Below are 27,137 nucleotides of genomic sequence, written 5' to 3' on the forward strand. Positions count from 1 at the left end.
CTACTGAATGCAGTAAAAAGCAAACATCCATAATAAACAGAAATGCTATAGACGGCAACTGTGACTACATATAACATGATTTTAAATGTTTGTTTTTTCAATATTAATTCAGAGAATGTGTAAGTGAATTACGTACAGGCTTAATGTACCAGTACACTTTTATGCAAATATATATATTTTTTTTTTTAACGTCCTTGATATCTATGTAATTCGTCAACAGAAGGGGATATTTAAAAAATAAATACATTGATTTCCCATTTGTGGCGTTGATCCCTGAACAGTAGTTAATTAAACAATGTACTAGAATCTGGGTGTTTGACAGATTTTGTAACATATGTAAGCTGTGTTTTTTCCTTATTTATTTATTATTATTATTATTGGTTTTGTTTTTTTCTTTGAATATAAAGTAAGGTTAAAAAAAAAAAAAAAAAAGGTTTAGTTTATTTTGTTCACTTTGTGCCCACAGGGCCAACACTGGTACATCTCAATAGAGCGATACAAATACAAAGAGAGACACTTACAAAAATACAAATAATAATACAAATGCTTTTAAAAATACCAAATTCCCATTGGGCTTTGTGGCAAAGTGGTGAGTAGATACAGGTGAGTGCAGTGCAGGTACATATCACACAGACAATTACGAACAGGTGCAAGGGTGTTTATTAAAATGGTTTACAATGTCCAGAGCCTTATGGCGAATACCTGTAAATAATAATATAATGATGGAAGTGGTACTTCGGCGTGTATCACTTCAGTTTGTATAATCCCACGGGTTTGACTCGCAAGTCCAGTTTTATCACCCACACAAAACACAAAGACACAGACACAGTTCCTACTGTGCGTGAATGAAGTGCTTGTGGTGAAAAGACAGTTCCTAGTAGAAAGTGAAGTGCTGGTGTCCGGGTTTAATGCTGGTCTGAGGCTGCAGTTCCAGATCGTGTTAGTAATCTTGAAAACAGATGAAACAAACAAACAACATTTATAAGACAGACTAACAGAACACTCATGGTATCTTTTAAATGCAGGGACTTTTTAGGTTGTTTTTCTAACCATTTACAAAGGAGCAGATTACTTTGCTACGCCCCAATTTTACCTTCGCTCATGACCCCTTGGTTAACAAGCGGATCCGCTCCTCCAATCCGCGGATGCCACACTGTTTCCCGTTAGGGTCACTGAGTTCGGGTACCGTAGCTCAGTCCCTTTTCTAGCCAGCCGACTTCCACCTACTCAGGGGAATAAAGTATCATGCCTTTTAGTCCAGGGTATTCTGCTCCCTTTATCTAGTACCCTCTCAGGTCAGGAGGGAGATCTAACACCAAGTGCCATTCGATCTCTGTCACAGGCTTATATATTTTTATATTCTATAGATTTTTTTGTATTACATGCAGGACAGCCTCTATAAAATCGTTACCTTTATTAAAAATGTGCATAGATGAATCTACCGGTTAATCAACTAATGCCCATAAATTAACAGATCAATTTGAATCGAGTGACAGCCCTAATTTCAATATACACTTTGGTGTGTGTGTGTGTGTGTTTGTTTTTTTGTTTGTTTTGTTTTTACTTTGTAGTTAAGTCTTTCCGATTGTGGCAGTGCGATTGCCCTGCACAGTGGTAAATTAGTGTTGGTGTGGTTTATATGTGGGAATGGGTTTATTTTGTGTCGTTTTGGGACTTGAGTAGTTTGATTGTCTTATTGTTTACAGACGGGCGCTGCATTGAGACTTGCTGCCTGCTATGCTTGGTTGAGGGAAGGGCAGCAGGTGATTGGCTGTGCTGGTCCTCAGTCAGCATGTGGGCGGGTCTCGACCGAGTGCCCGTCAGTTTAAAAACATCCGCGGGAGATTGCTCGGGGCTGCTGCAAGGCCTGCCCTTTTCACGGCACCTTTTGAGTTAGTTTGGGGTATTGTGTTTTATTTTGCACTTTTTGTACAGTTTGCTGTATTTGTCCTCTGTGCAATTCCATCGCTGGTTACATCACATGACCGCCTTTATTTTACTTTCGTTTTCTGTTTTTGTTAATAAATCCTGAGCGCCTGTGCCGGCGTTTCAACACCACCTATGTCTCTCTGTATGCTTGAACAGCGGCTACCCACACGTGTGACCCAAGGAAGACCCTGTCACACCGATGTTAAAGCGTTATTTGCTTATTTAGGGGTTCTTTGCTTAGAAAATACTAACCAGGGCTGTCAATATACATCAGAATGCAAATAGTGTGTGTATGCAGATATGGTTTAAATGTTTAAATGCTGACACCTGCATAGCATTTAAAAGTTCATAAAAATGTAGCAAAAGCACATCCCTAGTTTATTACCCTACAGATATAGAGTCATTAGCTCATATGGTACCTAAGATATGAGGCTAAAACACCGTGGCAGCGGCTGCTTTGTAAAACTCCCAAAAGGGCTCACTTTTCATGGCACACAGATTTGAAAGTCATCTATAGCTGTTAGGCCTTTGTAATGGGGAAATCAATAAATGTCACATGACGCCAATATGTCAGCCATCTTAGATCACAACTAAAGTACATGGTTAAATTTAGCCAGAGGTGTTTCCATAATACTGATATGACGTTGGCATCTGAAATGGTTAATGGAATAGTAGCCATTAAATAAGCATCAGCGGATGGATAATGACATGTAAGCTGCCCCCACATCATAAACCAGTAACACAAGGGAAAGCTCATTAACACACAAGTGTGTGCTTCATATAGCATGCATTTCTACATGTTTGCATCGCTACAGTCTATTAGGATTGTTAGTAACAGTAGTTGCACTGTGTCCTGCATTGGAAACACTGCCAGGTGTGAAAATACAGTATACAGATCCTGCAGTTTTGTACTGTATATACAGCTGTCTCTGTGATCCTTTCTATATTATAATCCCAGTGGAGACATACACTGATCAGATACAATGGACTAGTGTCTGAATTATTGGGATTACAAACCAGTCCCTGTATCTTTTGATTTGCTAATGCTCGGAAGGAGATGTTTCCTGTGTGCCATAGTTTAGCTTCAGGTCATTCAAAATGCTGCCTGATGTATTCTCCCAGCCTCACTACTCTCATGCTACCCCTCTGCATTGCAACCTACACTGGCTACCTATCTCTGCTCTCATTCAATTTAAGACACCCTTGCCTATCCCTCTGTTCATCATACTGCCCCTTCCTATCTCCAATCACTCATGTCTCACTATACCCCCTCTCTCCCTCCCCACTCCTCCTTTACTGGCCAACTGGTCATGCCTTCCCTCCATTCCCCATCCTCCTGTGCCTGCTCACATTACCACATTACTGGATCTTCAGCTAATGTATTATTGCATTACTATGTCATTGTAGACATAATTTATTATAATCCTAACTTGCTGAATCCTACTTCACATTGTATTTTATTAGTATTATTGCACATACTGTAAACTATACAGTATATAAACCCTGTACTGCATTGTAACACCTGCAAGTTTTCTTGGATAAAGGCATCTGCTAAATAAATAAATAATAGTAGAAAGCCTAGCAAAGTCCAGCAAAACATAGGTAAGCATTGCAAAACCCAGAGAGGTATGGTAAAGCATATTAAAAAACATGGCACACTATGGTAATCTTAGTAAATGTATAGTATAACCTTGGGAAAACTGCACAATTGCTGTGCAAATGTACCATGTTAAATTTATAAAGGAATCCGTGGTCTTGGTTCTGTCTATATGTGTGAGTTAATTATTCCTTACAAATTGAACCATACTATATCTGCCAGTAGTGGTTTCTTGGCAAGAACCCCATACAAAAAAAAAAAAAAAAAAAAAGAAATGGTGGAAGGGCATTCAGTTCTTGTACTTTCCAGGTTGTTATCAGCAAGGCATTTAGAGCTATTTTTAGTTTTAGATGCTATATACAGTAAATGCAGTTGATATGGACTACTGTTTGCACTGCCTTTGGTCAAGTGTCATTGTGATAAAGTGCCCGCCCCTGTGTATATTATCTGTTATGTGTTGCGTGTTGTGTGTTTAATGTTGGTGTATAGTCATTGGTACACGGGATATAAACGGGTCTGTGTAACACGAGTGTTTAAAATGTATATTTGTATTTAGGCACGAGGATTGCACAGCACTTCACGTGCAAGTAAAAAGTAATAATATGTGAGCACGGGGAATTGCACTTTATTAATTCACGTGCAGTTGTACCGAGACTCCAAATGAATGATTGATTAGCATCGAGTCTTGGTACAGCTGCATAAAAAACAGCATGTTTTCACCCACTCAGGGTTGGGTGTTCGGTGAGTGGAGAACGGGACTGGAGACGGAGGAAATAATAAGTATAATAATAATAACGTAAAGTAAAAGCTCACCGTGTTTTGTTTGGTCCGTTTTGTTTGTCTGTTTTGTTTTGGTGAAGTGTGCCGTGTCCTGTGTTTGTGTTTGTTTGTACAACCTTTTTATTTTACAATAAATCAGGCAAGCAAGCGCCATCATCATTTCACATCCGTCCTCTGTTTGTGTATTGCATTTCTATCCTGGTTCTGACGCCGCCCACTTCAGCCGTCTCTGTGACACGTGGTGTCCTGCATGGGATAACAGCGCCTCCAAGCGTCAGACCAGGAGAGGTGTTTTGTCAAAAAAAAAAAAAAAAAAAAAAAAAGAGAACAACAGCAAAAATAAATAAATAAATAAATAAAAATAATAAAACATGGAGGGCTGGAACTGGAGAGATGGCTGCCAGGACCTGGAGGAGCTACTCGGGGGTCTAGAGGACCAGGGCTGGTGCGTTGCCTGTGGGGAGTTCGGGCACCCGGTGGTGCGCTGCCCCTACCAAGAGGGAGAGGAGGAACTGGCGCAGGAGAGGAAGGTGAGGAGGAGGCAGAGAAGGGGAAAGGGGAAGAGGAAGGCAGAGTGTCCACCACTCCCATCTCCACCAGCAGAGGAAGAATTCCTGCTGGTTTCGCCTCCAGAGCCAGAGGGAGAGAAGCCGTTGCTGTTGTCTCCAGAGCCAAGGGGAGAGGTTCCACCGCTGTCTCCAGAGCAGGAGGAAGAGCCGCACCAGTCCCCTGCAAGAGAGGGAGAGCCGCACCAGTCCCCTGCAAGAGAGGGAGAGCCGCACCAGTCCCCTGTAACAAGGGTAGACTACACGCCGCTCCCACCTCCGTCGCCAGGAGACTACACGCCGCTCCCACCTCCACCGGCAGGAGACTACATGCCTCCGCCACCTCCACCGGCATGCGCAGAGCAGCAGGAGCTGCCTCTGCCTCCGCCACCTCCACCAGGAGTGGAAGATCAGCAGGAGCTGCCTCTGCCTCCTCCACCAGCAGAGGGTGAATGCCTGCTGGGGTCCTGAATCCACCAGCAGAGGGTGAATGCCTGCTGGTATCACTTCCCCCACCATCATGAGGAGAGGAGCTGGAGTTTCCTCTCCCTGCACCAGAAAGACCAGGACTAGATGCTGGCGGTCCTCAGCAGCCCTTGTATAGGCTGCTGAGGGAAGCACTGGGAAGAACCGCCCGGCCGCAGTGGCCAAGACGAGGGCGAACACCCGCACCCCAGCTTGTCCTGACTCCCTGCCTCGCTTCGCCCCAGGATGCCTGCCTCGCTTCGCTCCAGTATACCTGTCTCGGTTCGCCCCAGGATGCCTGCCTCGTTTCGCCCCAGGATGCCTGCCTCGCTTCGCCCCAGGATGCCTGCCTCGCTTCGCCCCAGGATGCCTGCCTCGCTTCGCCCAAGGATGCCTCCGCATCGCCTGGGGTTGCCCGCCTACGTACCCCAACCGTGCTCTGCATCGCCTGGGGTTGCCAGCCGCTCAGCATCTCCTGGGGGTACCAGCCGCTCAGCATCACCTGGGGTTGCTGGGACTGCTTCGCCTGGGGTTGCCAGCCACTCCGCATTGCCGGGGGCTGCCTGTTGCTCCGCATCGCAGCAGGAAGTACTGTGGCCGGAACCCCACCAAGGGGAGCTGCCGGCCACAAAGAAGGGGGAGGAGGTCTGGAGACCACCAACCCCAGCAGCAGTTTCGCTGCCGGAGATCGTGGGGGCGATCAGAAGGCCTGCTCCCACTGCAGCTTCTTCGCTGCCGGAGATCAGGGGGGGGGGGGGGGGGGGGGGGTCAGGAGACCTGCTCCCACTGCAGTTTCTTTGCTGCTGGAAGTACTGTGGTAGGAGCCCCACCCTGGGGAGCTGCCGGCTCTGAAGAAGGGGGGAGGTCAGGAGACCACCCCCCAAGCATCCTTTCCGCTGCCAGGACTACCCTGGCAGGAGTAAGCCACCCTGCTGTCAGCATTGCTGCTGACAGCCTTACAACCTGTGGGCCCCTTGAAGCCTCTGGTCCTGGCCCAGGACTTTGTGTGGGACTTTTGGGCTTTTAAGGGGGGAGGTGGCCATTGAGGCCATGTGTGCTTTGCACAGGGGGGGGGGGGGGGTATATGTGACAAAGTTCCCGCCCCTGTGTATATTATCTGTTATGTGTTGCGTGTTGTGTGTTTAATGTTAGTGTACAGTCATTGGTACACGGGATATAAAGCGTTTAAAATGTATATTTGCATTTAGGCACAAGGATTGCACAGCACTTCACGTGCAAGTAAAAAGTAATAATATGTGAGCACGGGGAATTGCACTTTATTAATTCACGTGCAGTTGTACCGAGACTCCAAATGAATGATTGATTAGCAATCGAGTCTTGGTACAGCTGCATAAAAACAGCATGTTTTCACCCACTCGGGATTGGGTGTTCGGTGAGTGAGAATGGGATTGGAGACGGAGGAAATAATAAGTATAATAATAATAACGTAAAGTAAAAGCTCACCGTGTTTTGTTTGATCCGTTTTGTTTGTCTGTTTTGTTTTGGCGAAGTGTGCCGTGTCCTATGTTTGTGTTTGTTTGTACAACCTTTTTATTTTACAATAAACCAGCGCAAGCAAGCGCCATCATCATTTCACAACCGTCCTGTGTTTGTGTATTGCATTTCTTTCCTGGTTCTGACGCCGCCCACTTCAGCCGTTTCTGCGACAGTCATGTATACAGCCTCTGAAGTTTCAGCATGATCAACTGAGCTTGTTTTCAGATGCGAAAGGACAAGAAGTAGTTCACAGAGCAACACTGCTTTCAAAAACGCCAGAGGATATCAATTGTGTCATATTTAATCAAACACAAGATAAAACTGTGCATCACCGGTATGTCAAAGTTATTCAGTATAAAGTTGCTTCAAAGTGCTGACACAGCAGATCAATGTTTCCCATAGCGAGCAAACAAAATAAATCACACTCAGTTCTCCTCACTCCAGTTGTAGCATTGGCTCTCACAACAGATGACCCACACATTGGTCAAAATAATGAAGGCACACAGCTTCACTGATAAAACCAGCTCTGCTCCTCTACACACACAAACCTTGAAAGGAGTGCCCTGGGTTTCCTTTATCTGTTTAAGCAGTAGCTGCATGAGATATATTTCGAGGGAGATCTTGGAATTCATTTTACAATGCCACTGCAAAACAAAGTTCTTGTCTGCAGTGATACTAAATGTATGTTTTATGGATATACAGAAGGGCAAGGAAGGGGGGGTCTGTTTGATCGAGACAGACTATATTTAGATACAGTAATACATAATGTAATGTGTTGTTGTTTATTATTTCATAATTAGTAGAACATGTTTACATAAAGCACTGTACGCACTTATTAAAATACCCCACTGCTTCTGTTGTTTTGTTTTGTTGTGCATATGAAATCCAACCACTGTAACTGAAAAACATTGGAAATTGTCAAAATAGGCAAATTGGTGATTGTCTAATTTAATTGATGACATTAATATGCCACACGTGCAATTCATTTAAAACAGTACGAGACAATGAACACATAGCCATAAATGGTAAAATGTATGGGACTTTTTAGAAGTTGTGTTCATTTTTTAAGATGCCTAATTAAAGCACAAAGTGGTCTAACATTTTCATACGTGTGTTTCTATATTGCTGACTAATATTGGAAAATTGAAATTCTCACACCCAGACGTTTTCATGCAAGTAGGTATATAAAGGATAGAAATGACATACTTGTTTATAAACTGTAAAGGTGTTAGTATTGATATCATGCAGGATAATAAGCCTGCACAAGCCTCCTGTGGTTAATAAACACACTTCCCCTCAGACAGCTCTACAAACCAACCGACAAAAACATTCTATCAGCATGACATGCACAAAAACGTGTTCAATAAGAAAAGGCTGCAGCAACGCAACAAATAACCTTTAAAAAACCAGAGAAATGCACCAAATTGTTTATTAATGTTAGAAAATAAAGTCCATCCAGCAGTACATGACTCGAGGTTACTCAAGATTTACTCCTGTATCTTTATTATGAGTTAATTATAAAGTTAAAACACTGTGATAGTGCCCAGCTATTTTGCTGTTGTTCCTCAGCCTCTTCACAGGTCTACAGTATTAAGTTTAAAGGATACATAATGACCTTTAATTTTATTGTGTTACATGTTCCCATGTGTTGCTACAACTGTTTACGTAAGAGGCGTGTATTTAATTTATTAATTTTTTAATTACATTTTGACCACTTTTTTAAACTTTTAAATAGCATTCCCTGCCTGAAGATGGCTTCACATGTACACGCATCAACCTCTCAGAACTACATTTCTCATCATCCTCCTCCTCACATATGTAATTGAGATGGATTTACCAGTGAGCAGGAGGATGATGGGAAATGCAGTTCTGACAGGTCCATGTGAAGCCATCTTGAGGCAGGGATTGCAATTTAAAAGTATAAAAAGTAGTCAAAATTTGAAAAAAATATATTAAAACAATACACACACCTTACATAAACAGATGCAAAATATTGGAACATGTAACACAATAAAATAAAAAGTTCCTTATGTACCCTTTAAGCTTTTGTTCATTCCCAATTGGAGCAGGCTGTATAGAACCCCATTTCTTTTTTCTTTTTTTTAACTTAGAAAGACGTGTTTGAAGTTAGCGACCAGATGGGACTATAAAAGAGGAACAGCTAACAGGAAGGCTACTGATTTTCCACGATTGTAGAATCACAGATGGAATTACAGAATTGGCATTTTGGGAATGGAATTTTGCTTTGAACTGCACTTTTTTTTTTTTAAATGTCTTTTACCACAGTTATTCTCCTATAAAAAATAATGGATTGCTTTGAAAACTAAACTACCCAAAAGCCCAGAGATGACGCCTGTATAAAATGTTTTTATATGTTTATTCGGATCACTGGATAACGAGAAAACAAGTGGTTTTTTGGGTGTTACCCTGATGGACTTTCTCTCTGTTGCAGCGCTGCCTGTGTGAGTCAAGTTGTTTAAAAAAGCAACTAGCTGTTTTAAGAGTTCTATTTTGTGGAATAATTCTGGAGTCGTATATATAGAAAAGTGAAAAGTACCTGAAAAAAACAATCGTCAAAAAACTGAAAAAAACTTAATTGAATTATGTATTCTTTTATTTAGTTATTATCGCAAATCCGTTTCTCCGTCACCAGTTCAACACAAGGAAACAGCACACTGGTTGAGGTGAAACCTTTAGCTTTATAACTTATTATTTCTAATTTATCATTAACTCCTTAATAATACTACCTACTCAGAGTGATTTTTTTTGTTTGTTTGTTTTTGTACTCGTGTTGCTATAAAATGGCTCTGCTACTGTAGTAAGAGCAGAAAATGGTGAAAATTGTACATTCAACAATGAGTGGACCAATAAATACTTATTTATCTTAATTGTACCGAACGCAAAGCCAGTGTGTTTATTGTGCAATGAATGTGTGTCAGTAGTATACAAAAAGGCATTTTGAAACCAAACAAGGAGCTTCTGAAAATACAGAGGGCACAGTGGTTAGAAGCCCAAAAGTGGAAGCGCTGATCTCTTCATAACAGTTCTACTATTAATATGTCATTGTGACAAGAGATCGAATGACGCTTGGTGTTAGATCTCCTTCCCGACCTGTGAGGGCACTAGAAAGAAGGAACAGAGTAACCTTAAGCAAATGCAAAGACAATTTATTCCGTAGGGTAGGTGGAAATCGGCAATTTTTTTTTTTAGGAAAGTGGCGGAACTACAACACCCAAGCTCACTGACCCGGAGGGTAGACGGAGTGGCATCAGAGGATTGGAGGAGCAGATGCCCCTGTTGACCTAGGGGTCATGGGCGAGGGTATAAATAGGGGGGCGTAGGTTCAGTGATTTCTTCCTTTGCAAATGGTTAATTTGCCGAGAATAACTAAGAATACTGAGCACAATCTCGAGCTGCAGCCGCAGGCCAGCGTAAAACCCGGATATCACCACTCACCTTCCCACTACAGGAACTTTTGCATCACTAGCACTAAAATCACGCACTGTCAATATTGTGTCTGTGTTTTGTGTTTTGTGTGGGCGAAGGAATCGGACTTTGGGTTACGGGTCAAACCCGTGGGATTATAAATCAGAAGTTATACACGCTGCTGTACCACTTCCAACATTATTATTATTTACAGGTTCGCTATAAGGCACTGGACATTACAGTCATTTAATAAACACCCTTGCACCTGTAAATCATCATTTGGGTCATTTATCCGCCCTGCACTGCACTCACCTGCATGTATTTACCACTTTGCCACAGTCATACATTTTTAAATGTTTGTAATGATACCCTGTTAATTTATCACACTGTTCTATTATTAAAGTACTATTCATATGGTCAAATGTGTAAGTCTTGTTCAATATATGAACATTAAGTTTTGTAATATTTATTATTGCTTAAAAATGTGCAGAGTAAATACTTCTGGCCCACCTAGTCCTAGCTTTTTTTAAAAACTAAGGCAACTCTGTCTGTCCAGGGTATATGAGAAACACATGCAAGCAGCTTTACAGCAAATAAACCAATCTGCATTGCTGCTGATGAAAATTACAGATGGGAGAGACAAGTGTCCTGAACATTGCATTTAATTAGTAATTTTATGAAAATGTATATTTTTGTAATAATGCCCGTCATTTTCGACTAGTCTGTAGATTGAAAAGCCGGCAATAAGATTTTATTTGCTGATTGACCTACATTACAATGTTGCTAGTGGACTCCTTTAAGAAAGCTTTTTCCTGAAAACTACAATATCTAGGGACTTAATAAAAAAAAAAAAATCAATAGATTTTTAATGCAAAAATGTTATTTATGTTTAAATTACATAGTTAGTTCTTAATAAATTGGTAAAAACAAAAAAAAAACTGAATTGGCCATTTTGAAAAACGGAATTTGCCATTCCCAAGAATGTGAAATCAGGAGCCCTATAACAGGTTATAGAAACTAAATGAAGTTTTGCATACTGGGAAAACATGAGAACTAATCCAATTTTCAACAATGTCCAAGGGCTTCAGACAGCTGAATTCAATTATACTAAAATCAACGTGATGCATACAAGCGATCATTCACCTCTTGTGTGACATCTGGATGCAAACTGGATTGCACACTACAGATGGAGCCAGCTGCTGTCCCAGTTTAATAATGCAAAGAGATGAGATTGAGTTCTACAGTCTGGGTTCAGAATTTACATGGCATCACTTTTTTCAGAGGGCTACTTGATTATATTAGAAATTGTTCTACTGGAATATTAAAGCTGAGTCAAATAGCCAGAACTGTAGAGACAGTACTGGGTGGATAAATATCTTGTACTACAGTAGGTTAAAGAAAGTTCTCAGATTGCTTGCTTTGCCTTCCACATGATCTATTGAATTTCCTAGGTTATGTCACCTTAACAGTGTGGTCGGAGTCAGTCAATAGGTGAAGCAGTTGGTCTGATACTGACAGGAAAGCCAGCCCACAAGCAGTGGAGACAATTTCACTCCCCTGGTGAAATGACAAGGAAAGCGCTAGACCAATGCAAGGCCAGCAGCCACTAGAGTATCAGACAACATGTTTTAAAATGAAAACATACGTTTGCTAAACTACAGTGAATGGATGTGCATGACATGGGAAATGTATGGACATATGTTTTTAGATAACATTACAATAATATGAACAGTGAAAACTATATAATCGATAGATTATTCTACAGTGCTGACTGTTTCATCCATCTTTAGCAGACAGCCTTCAGTATGCACATTCTAAAATCAATTTAGTATGAGCTGGCCAACATGCTGTAAATTAGAAATGGAGGATTAGAGAATGCCCACAAGCAAAGGGCTGCTCAACTGAAGCCACCAGAGCAGGCACATGTCATCTCGAGTTATCAAAGCCAGGGTTAAACTGCCGGCACACAGCTCCAGTCTTAAGTTTCAAGGTGTATTATCAAAACCATCTAAGAAGCATTTTACTTCACTGGCAGTAATTTGTTATTTACTCGCTCAAGGCAATCAAGTATGTCGTGTTAAGGACCCATGTGACTTGTTGAGTTCAGCTCTGGGGGCACTTACATAAAGTGAAGCTATACATAGAAAACTGGGTCAGGTGCTAAGCTACTGAAAGTAGGCTGGTATCAATCTTGGAGTTGATAACCAAGAAAACGCAAAGACGATGTCTCTATAAGCCCTGGACACACTGCCCGATGCGATCAATAGCGACACGATTTTTCAGTCGCATCGGGCAGTGTGTTATGCTTTGCGATGCAATTCTACAGGATCGGGTGATCGATTTCAGTCGGCTCGGAAAGTTTAAACATTTTGCAATGTAATTCCCTCACATCGGGCAGTGTGTATGCCCGCTCGCAAGTCTCAAAGTCAGCAACCAATGAGTTCACTACGTTCAGTCATATGACTGAGACAGACACACATGTATTCTCTCTCTATTAAAAACATATACACACACACACACACACACACACAAGGTATTTCATTGCTTGGTAAATAACGTCCGTGCCGATATCTTTTGAAAACGAGTCCTGACAGGCCCATAAGCATTATACTTTTTAACTATTAGACGAAATATTGAAAGAACACTTAAAAACTGCTGCTATAACCATGATTCACTTATTATAAATAGCGTATTAATTAAATTATACCAAATCAAGTTTTTATTTACAATGAAGGGAAAACATAATACATGTTTTCATTATAAGCATTTGGGCAACACAGCATGTTCCCTTCACTGCAGTGTTCGAAGGTTCATTCACTAGCCAGAAATTCAAAGGTAGTTTTAAAACTTCGAAGGTTCGTCAGGTGACATTCACGCACTGTATGTTTTGTTTTTTTTCTCTTTTAACAGAAACCGTTTGACAATGTGTGAATACTATACATCACACATTAAATGTCACTCACATGCAAAATTCGATCCTCTGATCTGTATAATGCTTATTACACAAACAAAAGTAGTTGTATTAAAATCCACTACCAAATCATTATACGTAGCAACTCTACATGGCGCCGCTGCCGTGTATGGAGCAGGGTATAGTATCCAAAGCACTGGGGCAGTACCTATAGCAGTTGTAGTGCTGCAGTAAAATATGTACTGAATACCTAGTGTACAAGACAGTGCAAGAGAAGTGCTATGGTACAATATGTTGGAAACATATAAAATATATGCTAACACTAATAAGTGTAACACAAAAATAACTTTTCATTTCAAACCTTTAATTTCTTCATTTGCCATCTCGACAGCAAAGCGCTGTATAGCATAAACTGTATTGAAAGAAATATCTCGAAACCCCTCTGCTGTTTGGGAGCTTTTTGTTAAATACGACCAAAAGAAAAAGTTGAATGCAAACTGTGTAAGCGACTGTTCATGTATCATGGAGGCGCAACCAATCTCCAGGGTTGATACTTGATAAGCATAATTTCACATTATTATTATTAGTATTATTATTAATATTTTTATTAGTAGTAGCAGTTTGACTGTGACTGATAACACTATGTAACACAATTTTTGTTACTGGGTAGTAAGTGTTATTTCCTAATTGCTTATGCCTCAAAAGTATAGAAAATGGCTATAATTCCCCACAAACTTTGCTTTTGTGACCAGGACAGTGATATTTTGAAATGTACCTATTTCCAATGGGAAAACGGTCTTTTCGTTCACATAAAGTCAGAAAAAAACAACATATGAATCCAAATTAACATGTATTTATACTAAAGTAATACAAAAATGACTACAAATCACTTTCACGAATCAGCCCCCAAATGTAGTCTCCCATCATGTTCTCGTTATACTGTCCTTGGTAGCGGCGTTCAAAGTCCAGTATATCCTGGTGGAAGCGCTCGCCTTGCTCCTCCGAGTACGCTCCCATATTCTCCTTGAATTTATCAAGATGAGCATCAACGATATGGACTTTGAGGGACATCCTACAACCCATTGTGCCGTAGTTCTTCACCAGAGTCTCAACCAGCTCCACATAGTTTTCGGCCTTGTGATTGCCCAGGAAGCCCCGAACCACTGTGACAAAGCTGTTCCAAGCCGCTTTCTCCTTACTAGTGAGCTTCTTGGGGAATTCATTGCACTCCAGGATCTTCTTTATCTGTGGTCCAACGAAGACACTGACTTTGACCTTTGCCTCAGACAGCTTAGGGAAGAAGTCTTGAAGGTACTTGAAGGCTGCCGACTCCTTATCTAGAGCTCTGACAAGTTGTTTCATAAGGCCCAATTTGATGTGCAGTGGTGGCATCAGCATCTTCCGGGGGTCCACCAGTGGCTCCCACTTGACGTTGTTCCTCCCCACAGAGAACTCGGTCCGCTGTGGCCAGTCCCGCCTGTGGTAGTGCGCCTTATTATCCAAAGTCTGACACCTACTGTCTAGCACAGGCATTGTATAATTGTCATTAAAACGTTGGATTATTTGCATCAGTTGCTGAATTGTAGCTCATTTTTAATTTCATGTAAGTGATAATGTCATAAGTACCTGTACATTAATGCTGTGAAAGGATTTCCTGTTCACAAAATCCACCTCATTTGGTCCTGAGGGTGCCTTGATGGGGATCTGACTGCAGTCCACAGCACCAATGACATTGGGAATAATGTAGCTACTTAATAAACAATAATGATGGGTTTACCTATTCACTAAATTGCATATAACCTAGTAAATTACCTGCGACTGCATAGAAGCCCTCTTTGTATGTACCCGGAAATGTGATCAACACATTAAGAAATATCTTTAGGGCGAGAAAGACCTTTCAAACTGTACGACATGCAGCGGCTTTGCCGATATTTTCAGCATCGCCAACTGAGTATAGGAATGAGCCACTAGCAAAAAAGTGCAGCCCTATGCATATAGTCTGTGTTACTGTCAACGCACGGCTGCAACGGGTGGTATGGGCAATGGCTCAAGTAGATTTATTGGGTAAATGATACCTTGCCGACCAAATCTATAGTGCTCATATACAAAACATCTAAATGATGCAAAGGATCTTGGCAATCTCTCAATACTCTTTCCCTACGAAAAGCAAATCTAATTAAAATTGCTCCTTGATCTATGGGATCTCTAAGGAAGGGCGCTGCCATTTTAGAGGGGTGTCCCCTGTCCTGGAGCTAAAAACGTCCAACCATGCTTAGCTTCAAATAAAAATCAGGCGTCAAACCATACCACACAATTCAACAGCCGCTGCTTGAGGGGGGCACCAGACTTAAAGGGAGTCAGGGAGTGTGCAGCTCAGGATCGAGCTGTTCTTACTGGCTTCCAGAGATATGAGGGGAAGCTGTCAGTCACCACTGCAGATCTTATTAACATAATAACGGTAACAATACACCAGGCTTCATTGGGCACATCATTTCTGTCCTGCTAAATCCTGTCTAGGGTGCTTTTGGTTTGCAAGTACAGTAACTCAAATGAATGAACAATCCACCCCAGAGGTGTCTCTTACAAGCAGACACATGCCTTGAACAATTCAACCACCCGCATTGGATACTCACAGAACCCAGTCATGCAAGTTTTCGTAGAGTTTACTGTTCTGAGGAAAGCCAAGCAAGCCTTTCAAACATAACAAGTATGTCAGTGTGACAGGGAGCAAGCCCCTGTATATAATGTACTATTTGTTGGTGTCCCAGTTTTGCATGGATAGGGTTAACACTATCCTTGCCAAATACACGTGCAGACTGTGTCACAGGTGTGTAAAAGGAGAAGTCTCTCAACTTGTGAGGTTGACGAACCCAGGGCAAGGAACAGAGCACAACAGCAAAACAAAAAGGAGAGTCTACAATTCTCTTTTATATCTCCTGGAACTGAAAGCAGGTAACTACCTCCAGAACATCCATAGACGATAACCTGCCAGCCCCGCATCTACAGCTGTGCCTGTTAACAAGTGTAGCACTTGTTTATATAAATGCTCTACTGGGGCTCTATTGTAAATAGTTGTAAATAAACATGCACAAGAGTGCTTAACCTACCTTATTGTGCCTCTGCCTGCTATTTTAAAGCCATTAAAAGGTGCACCACAAAGCTGCCCATTCACAGTCAGTAACACACATCCCCACCATGGTGTAATTCAGAATGAATCAGTATGACAGAAAAGGTCATGACCATGACGTATAAGAACATAAGAAAAGTTTGGGAACGAGAAAAGGCCATTCAATGCATCGAGGCGCGCCTCTTGTTTGCACACCTTTCTCCCCTAGTGGGGGGGGTTCTAATTTAAAAGCACAGAATCTGGTGTTTTGTAAATGTTTCCAGTGTTTCAGATCCTACTACTTTACCCTGGAAGGCTATGCCATGCATTTATAATGCTCCGTGTGAAAAGGTACTTCCTACCTTCAGTTCTAAACGTGCTTTTATTCAACTTCCACATATGCCCTCTTGTTCTGCTCCCTGTGCTAAATTTGAAGTATTGTCTTCAGTTAACTTGATCTGTAACATTTATGATTTTATAGACTTCAGTCAAAAGTCCCCACTTTCCCTTCTTTAATTTCTAGGCTGAAGAGATGTAATTATTTTAGCCTGCCATCATAGCTCACGTCATTAGCTCACGTTCTGGCTACAGCAAGAGTTACAGAATAGAATATGAAACCACAATGAACAGTTTGATGAAAATATAATAAGCAAACCTACACTGTACAATATAAGTTAGGCCCGTCATTTTCAGTTTTCATTTTTTTCTAACTTTTCCCGGAATTCGTCAGTGTTTATTACAAAAATTGTGAAGGGTGAAAATTGCTGCAACAAACGTACTACACATTTTTCTGGGTAAATATCGGGTTCATTTTGGAGGACAGGAGGACAGCAAATAATAACAAATAGCAAATAATAACAACAAATAGAGAAAAGTATTTTAAGCAGTTTAACGCTGTGGTAGCAAACAGAGTGTAACATGGTAGAACTGCAACTGAACTCAAAACACTGTACGCCACCTCTGAGTGCATGAAACCATTATCTCTAATCCCCCAACTTTTCTTTTTAATAAACAGTTTACTGTTGGTGACTTAAAACCATTAAGCCTATAAACATTTTTACAATGATATATTTAAATACATTAACCAGGCTTATGAAGCCCTGCCAGATGCTTGATATAAGGGGCTTCAGTGTAAATTCCAAAAGTCCTTTGCAGCAGTTTTTTAAAGTGTGTTTTCCAAGCCTCGTTCGCCACACCTGCCGAGGCAGGACACTGAGAATGCGATAAACAACGCGGCTCAAATTTGGAAAGTCGCTGTGGTGCATTTTTTCAGAATGCAGACAGTGATGTCACCATTGTCTGGAGAAGGCATGGCATTTACTTTCCAGTTTATTCCGTTTTGCTTTTTCTAGCCATTTTAGCATGAAAAGTAGTTCTCTAACGTCAACTGTAATTGCTTTGAAAGCTGTTAACTACCCGCGATAACTATCAAGCGTGAAACGTGTATGTGGTGAGCATGTGATTCATTAACAGTACGTGTACAGCTTTCACTACATTGCCTTACTTTAAGCAGACAGCTTTGCATATACGTATAAGTAGCCTTATTCATTATTAACATTAACACACATATCTAGTGTAATGTATAGTATTTTCTTAATATAATCATCTACTTTTACGCACTTGAGTGGTCCAGAATTTTGGTGGGGGGAAAAAAAAACTGAAAACGAAGGGCCACTAGGTAAGCAAACATGTTGTGAGCACCGTGGTAAATTATATTAAAATGAATGATTTACAGTATGTAAAAACAAACTTGTGTTCTCAAGATGCAAGTGTGACACTCAGACGAACGGATGTAAAGCCAGAAAGACAATATAGCCCCAAAATCTGATAATCCCATTGTTTCATAGTATGCTAAATAATGTTAACACCCAATTTAAAACTAAAAACACAACAGGAAATAATACATTAATGTAGCATCCAAGGCGCACAATGACATTAAAAAGCTCTTGCAGTGTCCACACGTCGTCGTCATCTGAACCTTCATCACTGATGATGCAAGCAATGGTCTGAATCAGTGCACAGAGCAGGCATTATTTGCGCATGGTTATTAAAGACTGGAAATTAATGGTGAAAATTTTACTTTCAGCTAAAAGGTGGGGGGGAGTGGTTGGTGTTGACTCAGCACAATCCAGTATATACAAAAATGTAAGTGTGACATGCATACAAATATAGAAACAGACAGACAACCCACATACACCCTGAATCTCATTCTCTCATTAACATATGCTAAAATATGTTAATAGCAAGTTTCATCACAGTTGGATAAGGTTTTCCACATACTGTATATGGAAGCATGTAAAGTATGACTTACATTAGAATGTAAAAGGATCAAAACTTACATTAAAAGCTTCAAACTTTTTCAAATAGGTTCCCAAGGCTGCTTGAATGCATTCACAGTATGCAGATTTGTGTTTGAGGGTATTATTTAGAAACTGGCAATTTGTCATGTCATTCACTAAAATATACAAATCACAAACACACTGGCTTGTTGCATAAGAAACACTATAAAGCTGTTAAGCTGTTGAAAAGATGGGATAAATATTCAGATATTCACCCATTTAAAATTAGTTTCAATTCATCCAAAATATTTATTACAAAGTCGCTATCCCAGAAGACTGTCAGTTTTCAATTTTCATGTTCAGTAAATTTAATCTGTAAGGATTAAAAACCAAGAAATTTTTGACTAGGAAATAATAGCACGGCAAAAGAAATGCAAACTGGGGATATGCAATCTAAAGAAAAGGCAAGTTTATTCTGTGATTAAACTGTAAACTGCAGCACAAAACAGTGCCCACAAGCAGGACGTGTTCCACACTGCATCCAAAAGAACGGTTTAAGTTAACAAAGCAATTAACACAATGAATGTAAAGACTAACGTCTCGAAGCAAACATGTTTATGCAAAAGCCATTAGTTGATACTGTCTGACCACTTTATCAAAACCTGCACCTAATATTGGTTCTGCCCACTATCTGTCCCGATCACAGCCTTGAAAACAAAAAGCAACTTGGCAAGCTCACGAAGGTGCATGTAACAAAGGGGGTATAGTTTAGCGAAGAAGCCCAGCAACACTTAGGAGATAGCTTAAAAAGTGGAAGAAACTTTATTAGTTTAACTGACGCATTTCGACCAGCGCCTTCATCAGGGTAATTAAAACATGCATTTACATACACATCAGTATGAAAAGACTCAGTAATTAGGGAGTTTAACAGGCAATTAACAGCATCCAATGAAACTGAGTTTAAAATTTGAATGAGCCAATTAAAGTCAATGTCTAGCTAGGCCCCTTAATCCAATATTTGTATAGTTAATACAAAATCAACAATATAGGAGGATACAAACACCCGTAAGCAATGATCATTAATACAGCCAGTAAACCATTAAATCAGTGCATAAGGTAATAACAATTATTTTGGCGTCTAAAAACTCAGTTATAGTTGCACAACTAAATATAGTAAACATAGACCCACCTAGATATAGCTTACAAATACAGATTACAAATACAATTAGATACATGCATCTCCAATTATAGATTCAGATTCAAATCTTCCTTAAGTCCTTTAGGAAATATAGCCAAGATAATGCCAAGATAGCGAAAAGTTGATGATGATTAAGTTCTTTAAAGTGTCTAGCGAGAGGATTTCTAATATCCTTGCATTGTATTACACTTCTGTGTTCTGTAATTGGTTATTTTAAAGAGTATGCAGTTTCACCAATATATACTCCCACAAGGACAGTAAATCATATAAATAATATTGCTAGTTGTAAAGTTTATGAAACCTTTGATTTCAATTTGACTTGGTGATTGAACCATTTAGTATTACTTATATTTGCAATTTATGCAATTGCCACATTTCTAATTTCCATTTCTAATTTCCAGCTGGTTCTGCTGTTTGACAGGTATTGATTTATGTTGGTACTATTTGATTTCTAATAGTTCTAGCTTTTTTGTATGTGATCATTAGTAGCTAAATTCTGATTCAAACCATTCTGTTTTGTATTCTCTAGAATTAGATTTGAGAAGCATGTCAGTTTTACGTTTGTCATAGCTTTCTTCAATTTCACAAATTTGTTTCAGTCTTGTCAGTTGGCTTACAGGGATACCTGTGGAACAGACTCCACAAGGTGCTGGAAGGTGTCTCAGGGGATGTTAATCCATTCATTCATTAATAGTTCACACAATTGGTGCACAGAGGTAGGCAGAGGATCGTGAAGATGAATGTGTTGCTGGAGTTCATCTCACACATGCTCAATTGGATTGAGATCCAGGGATCGTGAGGGCTATTGCCACATTCTTATTTTTTCCCCATATCAAATCTCATGTATGCCATTTTCTATTGTGAGCACCATTGTTAAACAATATAATCTTTACCACATCACAGAATCCTAAACAACATATGAGACTGAAGCTATTTAAAAACTTAAAAGTTGGTCAAATTATCTAAAAATTTGCTAAATGATCCTTTCTAGGGACAACCATCTGCTTTTTAAAGTATTATTGTTTAAAAATATCTGGGTAGGGGTTACTGCAATCCCATATCATATTTGATTCATTATAAACTAATAGTAGTAATTGAGATGACATTGCACGTTTAAATCTGATTAATTACAAGAAGCAATATCTTGAGACTCTTCATTCTGTCTATTTTCTACTGAACTGTAACTCAAATCTCAAATACACACAATAAACAAGCTTCCCTTCAACTGCTTGGAAAATAATCTTGCCAACGCTAACAGTATCCAGGATCTCCAATGCTGTCTGTTTACCTGTCACAGCTCTCAAGGAGCAAAGATTAAACACATTTTCAATTTGATAGTATAATTCATATTGGCATCAAGGTCAGCTTCTTGATAAGCAGAAAAGCACAAACCTGGATTATATTAAAAAGAGGATCAGATTAGTTTGAAATGGACATGAAGTGCAAAATGAAAATAAAGATGTCAAAGGCCTTTTATTATAATACTTATGTGTTTTCCATGAACAAAAGTACTATCTTCATGGCTTATAGCCCTAAATTAACACATTGGTGAACAACTGCTAAAGGTACTGGAAAACTCCATCATTTTAGGTTGTACAGTACTGTGCTTTTCAAATACCAACAACCATATTGAAAATCCTGACATTATGATTTTATCTTAATGGTTTAATTATATGATCATTATTCACCAAGCTTTCAAGAATATATTCCTAATAAAAATGATGAAGAAATGAATATCTGAAATCTGTACCAGCATGATGTCCAATATTTGTTTGTTTCCTGCAGTAGTGTCTATAAGATGGAACCTCTGCCTAGAAGTGATTGTCAAAATATATTTTTTTTCACCTTAAATGGACTTATCATACAGTATTGTGACAGGATACCCTGTAGCTGGTTCTTGAGTACATGTGTGCCTTTATGGAAGCAGCAGAGATTCAAGCCCAGGGATCTCATTATAAATATATACTTTCTACACGCACGCACGCACGCACGCACAAACTTGAATTTTTAACTAAACAAGACGGCACAGTAATAAATTCCAGCTTCAAAATACCGCCTAATACACCCGCAAGAGCATGATAAACAAAAATTATAACAGGTCATTCCCACTTAACGTTTAGAGAGCCCACAACTCCTTGGAAGTTAGGTAGATTGTTGTCGTTGCTGCTGAAGTCTTGGTTTTAAAAAAGTGCTTTTCTGCTAAACTGTTTACGTTGAAGGATTTGATCACGTGAGCTACGGAGGAGGACCTGAGGTGAGTGACAGACGGAGCAGAAACGCACAGGGTTTCCAGTCAATTTACACGTGAAATAGCTGATTTTATGGTTAGCAGTGGTGTAGTTCACCTTAATGATAATGTGATCATCTTTTTTTATTATTGTTTTTTACTTTGTCTGGACTGTCCTGTTGTACATCTCTTGTGGGTTTACAGTTCTGTATAAAACCACTTACCATGAACTGTGTTATGCCCTTGTTATAGTATTAAAGCATCTGTTTGAGTAATACCCTTGCTGTAAAAACTATGCTAAAGTTAAACACGAAGAACAAGTGAGCTGCTTAAATGTAACCAAATTAATTCCCGTCCTTTTTTTGATCCCAGCTGTCCAAAGACAATGCTTGTCTGCCGTCCACGTTAGTAAATATAGTTGGTGAACTGGATGTCATGAGCCAGCTTGATCGCCCAACAAGTTGTTGATGCCCTCTCAGAACAGACCAAATAAAATTGAAAATGAACGTATTAACTGTGTTTTATTTGTTTACATCATTAATAATTAACACAACAGTAACTTAAAAGAAAGGAGAGAATCTTTGACAGCACAAGCCAATGTCCAATTGAAACTGACGATTGAGGTAACCTTCACAGTTGCCAAGTCCACTTATATATAATAAGGGGGATTGGGCTTGTTTTTTGAGAGTGGGTTGAAATTTGCATAAACACCCACTCTAACACGTTATGGTGCTTGTTTTGGGCTTGTTCTGAAAGGCAGTACTGCTTTTTTTTTTTTTTTTTCCTCGTGAGACGGCAACACTGGTAACCTTTCCCATCTGTCTCACAGGCAGCCAGGATTTCTGAACACCTCATTTTGTTGTTGACAAAAGTTTGTGCAGGTTACAGCAGGCAGTGGAAATTTTGGGAACAAACTAATGTTGCACTTCAGTCCATTTCAGCAGTATCTGCCACCCCCCTTTCAAGTGCCCACTACCCGTATTTGCACAAGCTCAGACATCCGGACAGGTACGGTTTCTAGGGAAGGGTAGTTATATGCAGCATCAGCTGATCCCCTATATGCTGTATTGCCTGAATGAAAGGGATATATAACGTGTCCGACGGTTTCCAGCCATGGTGTCCTGCAATACCTGTTGGTCAGTTTCATTTTATACCTCTGAATTCATTTTTAATTAATGAGTCAAAGATAAATGAGCTGAAAAAGTATTCACTATTAACGACATGACACCCCACTAATGACATTTGAAAAACAATTTGGGAGTAGTAAAACAGACTATTAACCAACCAGGCACAAGGTATTTTGCTTTATTACAACAGCTTAAATTCACTCGTGTACCAGTTCTCTGCACATGGAAACCACATTTTCACAAAATTTCACTAGTGATCTTCAAAACAAGCACGAGTACATGAGACATTTTTCTTGTGTAAATGTCTTGAGTTAAAAAAAAAAAAAAAAACATGCATAGAAACCCCATTAATGTTATTTAGGATTTGACCTTATCAGTGGACCCCTATTCAATACAACTCCTATATATTATCTCGATTCCTATCCGGCTGTTGCCAATGGTGCTACTCAAGGTCTGCCGGTCACTCAGAACACGAATGAAATAACAGAGAGGGTGATTCGGACTCTGCCCGAGAAGCAGTGGGCAGACCGCGGTTTACCAGGACAAAGCCTGAAAAGTTATTTTAACTTTTAGTTCGGGCTTTGCCCAAAGTCAGCGGGCAAGTCAGCGGGCTTTGCCCGTAATACATCAAACAAGTTTCAAAATGCTGTTATGAAAAAATGCGTGGCAAGTGTTCCATGGGAAAAACCCAAACACCAAGGTGGTCCCTACATAGAAAAAGGTTGGGAACCACGGCTCTAAGGTATACTTAGTGTTCCGCGTTTTCAGTTTTTATCTTTTAAAAAAAATCCGGGAATTTTTCAGAGTTTATTTTACATATATTAAAATAGGGATAAAATCAGTACAAAATAGTTTTTAATTGAAACATCGGTCAAAATTGTGGCAAAAAATCTCAGAAAAAAACACTTGACATGTGGAATATGATGAGGAGCAGTTCTGGTTTCTGATGAGGTTTAATGTCCCTGGCATTTTCTGTCAAATATTTACGATTAAGATTGTCAGCGTTAGGCGGTATTTTACTACAGACAGTAATTTAATTTTTTTGCCGTCACTTGAAGGCAAAATTCACATATTACAAACCCTTTTGCTTTTTATCTAAATTAGTGACTGATCAAATATTCCCTATCCAAGTTGAACGTCCCCCCTTTTTGTGTAATGTTTTGGGACTAACGAAAAATCTCGACAGAATATTTCCAAGTCGCGAGGATTGGCTGCCAGCTTACTTTTTTATCTTAACACAGGATATAGTTCCCAGGGAATGAAGAAACGGAAACGAGTCGAGAATTGGGACAATACAAGGTGGTCCCCTGGTGCGCGAGCTCCTCGCCCCCCCACCCTGTGGAAACAGGAAAGAGAAGTCTCTCACTTCCCTTCGAGAGAACCGTCGCCTGCTCTCTCTCTCAGAGCTAATATATTATATATATATATATATATATATATATATATATATATATATATGATATATATGTCGACATAGTTTTTGTATATACATTATATATATGCGTAGTATCAAAAACAGCATGTACGCAAGCATAAGCACAAGCTCCTATTATCCACATGAAATGAAGAAAGCAATGTCTCGAGTACTTCTTGTAGGAATGAGACCGTCCTCTGCTGTCCTGTTTCGTTTCAATTAGCTTTCTCCTCACTAGGTGGAACAGTAGGAGTATGTGCTGAAGATTGTGACCTACTTCCAGTTTAACCAGACGGGCTGCCATAATGAGAGCAGTCCCAAGGGACTTGCTGCCACACCATGCTCTTTAGCGCCGTCCAATTACAAACAGGCCTGTTGAACTAAATTGAGAAGGTAAGAACACCCAGCAGTTATTTTACTGTATCGATCAATTGCAGACATTTAAGATGGGACAGTGAGATACAGTGGCTTCCACTGTATTACAGAAAAAACAGCGAATAAAACTAAAGCTGCTATCGGTTTGATGGATTTCTGGAGCTTCTGTTTTTCTGTGTTTGTTTTCTTTTGTCAATGTTGCCACATCTTCAGGCTTTTGTATTGAAGATGGTCATTTGTATTTATTTATTTATTTATTTAAAGTTGTATAGTGGTACGAGATTCATTGTGGGGAAATTCTTGGCAGTCACCACTGGCGAAACAGTCCTGCTCAGTCATTCTGCATGTGAGACAGAGGGGAGAAGGAGTGGGAAAAACTGGGCAATAACATTGCTGTTCTACACTCCTAACAATGTAGAACATGTTGTGATACCACTGCACTGGACTGAGGGCTCAACTGTTAAAATCCTTCAGTTAAAATACCTAGATATTTAGTAAGTAAGTAAGTAGGGCTTTTGACATGAACATCCCCTGCCTGCCATTCAGTCCTGGGCCTCTCTCAAGCAAAGACTAACCACTGTAGTTTCTAAGTTTATGAATAAAAGAAACCTCAATAAACCCTTCTCAGGCAAGTAGTTTGCATAATAAATAATCCCACTAACAAAAAACAAAATTGTCTTTTCAGAACATTGGTTTGCTATTGCACACTCACATCCCGACTGCTGTTTCCCGACAGCTCCTGGTTGTATATGAAATTAAAACCGGCATATGCAAAGGCCATTCCACTTTGGAGCTGCATTTTACTGAAATGAAAATGAAATCAATTTTCCAGCAACTGCAAACCACCACTTGTAATGCATATCAATCAGAAAATGGAACTCACTTTGAGATTAGATAAATGCTGCTGTAAACATAATTGGAAAAAAGAAAGCAAGAAAAATGTTCTAAATCTCTTAGAAATGTTGTTTTATTGTTCATTATGACCCCAAAGCTGTTTAAGAAATCCAACAATGTTTTGTTACCATGCCCATTCCCAATGTTATTCCGCAGATCTAGCCTGTCTTATATCTATGGCAAACAGCTGAAACTAAAGAGCAGCACCTAAACATCAAAAACTGTAAGGGGGCAATAAGCAATATATATGAGTGGTGCAATCGGCACCCTCATTTTGTATTCGTTTATCATATAGACATTTATTAATTAAGTTTTATTTTTCAAAATTAACAAACTTTTTTTTTTTTAACAGAAGATCTAATTACTAAAAACACTGTTGTGCATTTTTGTTTAATTATTATGTACAACTTACATTCAAATTAGAACACTTCTGATTATAAAGAGAAATACAAAGCAAACGATTGCAGTTTAACAACTGTGAAGAATATGCGTGCGTCCGCATCAGATGTCCCTTTAACATTGTAATAATTAATACTATTTTAACAAGTCATTTCTATAAGAATTATGGTTGTTCATTACTGTTAACACTTTATGTCCAAAAGCAAAGCAAAATATTTGAATTAATGTCACAAATCCAGACTAATTTAATTATCATACTAAATTCAGCTTCTTTTATATAATATTGCCATATAATCCAAACACAACATGCTTTGGCAAAAAAAGACAACCAGTAGAGTTCATAGATTTAAAACAAACAAAAAACATATTGCTTTCATTTTTAAATCAAGAAAATATGAATACAATAGGTCTACTTCTGATTTGGCTTGTCCAATGTGAATGTAGAGGCCTGAAGTGTGTATCCTACTAACGCAATAATCTACCGTGCGAGCACTAAAAGAAGCACACTCACACACACTCAAGGTTTTAATGCAAAGCGGCAACAGGAGACTTCAAACTGGATTCTAATCTGATGCATCTATTCACCAATATGTAAACAAAGCTCTGGTAATTTAAGGGCAGATGATCAATAATCGATGCATTAATTAATTGTTGCACCCCTAATTATGCACATACCGTAAAATGTAACAATTAAACACCACTGGCATTTATTTACAATATTTGCCAGCAGTGCTTCGAAACTTAACTATTTTTTCAAATAAAAACTTTTTTTGAAACGTAATGGTAATAACATTAAGTTGTTTTTACACTGTGATAATAACCATCTCCCACTTAATGAAGACGTTTGGTGATATATATCACCCATGTCTGCTGTGAACTTAAGTTCTGTCATGAAGAGAAAGCAGTCAGTCTGTTCAGGGCTGCTGTGGAGAGTGAAGTAGGAAGGTGTGTGTCCTGTTTCTGAGTAG

The 27,137-nt window shown here is 39.5% G+C and overlaps 1 protein-coding gene across 5 annotated transcripts in view; it reads right to left on the minus strand.

The window, feature by feature from the left end:
- LOC121330142 (alpha-(1,6)-fucosyltransferase) overlaps positions 1-27,137 on the minus strand; it is a 286,595-nt gene that overhangs the window by 233,034 nt on the left and 26,424 nt on the right. The gene's annotated exons all lie outside the window — the stretch shown is intronic.

This window comes from Polyodon spathula, chromosome 17 (assembly GCF_017654505.1).
Source record: "Polyodon spathula isolate WHYD16114869_AA chromosome 17, ASM1765450v1, whole genome shotgun sequence".
In the NCBI taxonomy this organism is placed as follows: domain Eukaryota; kingdom Metazoa; phylum Chordata; class Actinopteri; order Acipenseriformes; family Polyodontidae; genus Polyodon; species Polyodon spathula.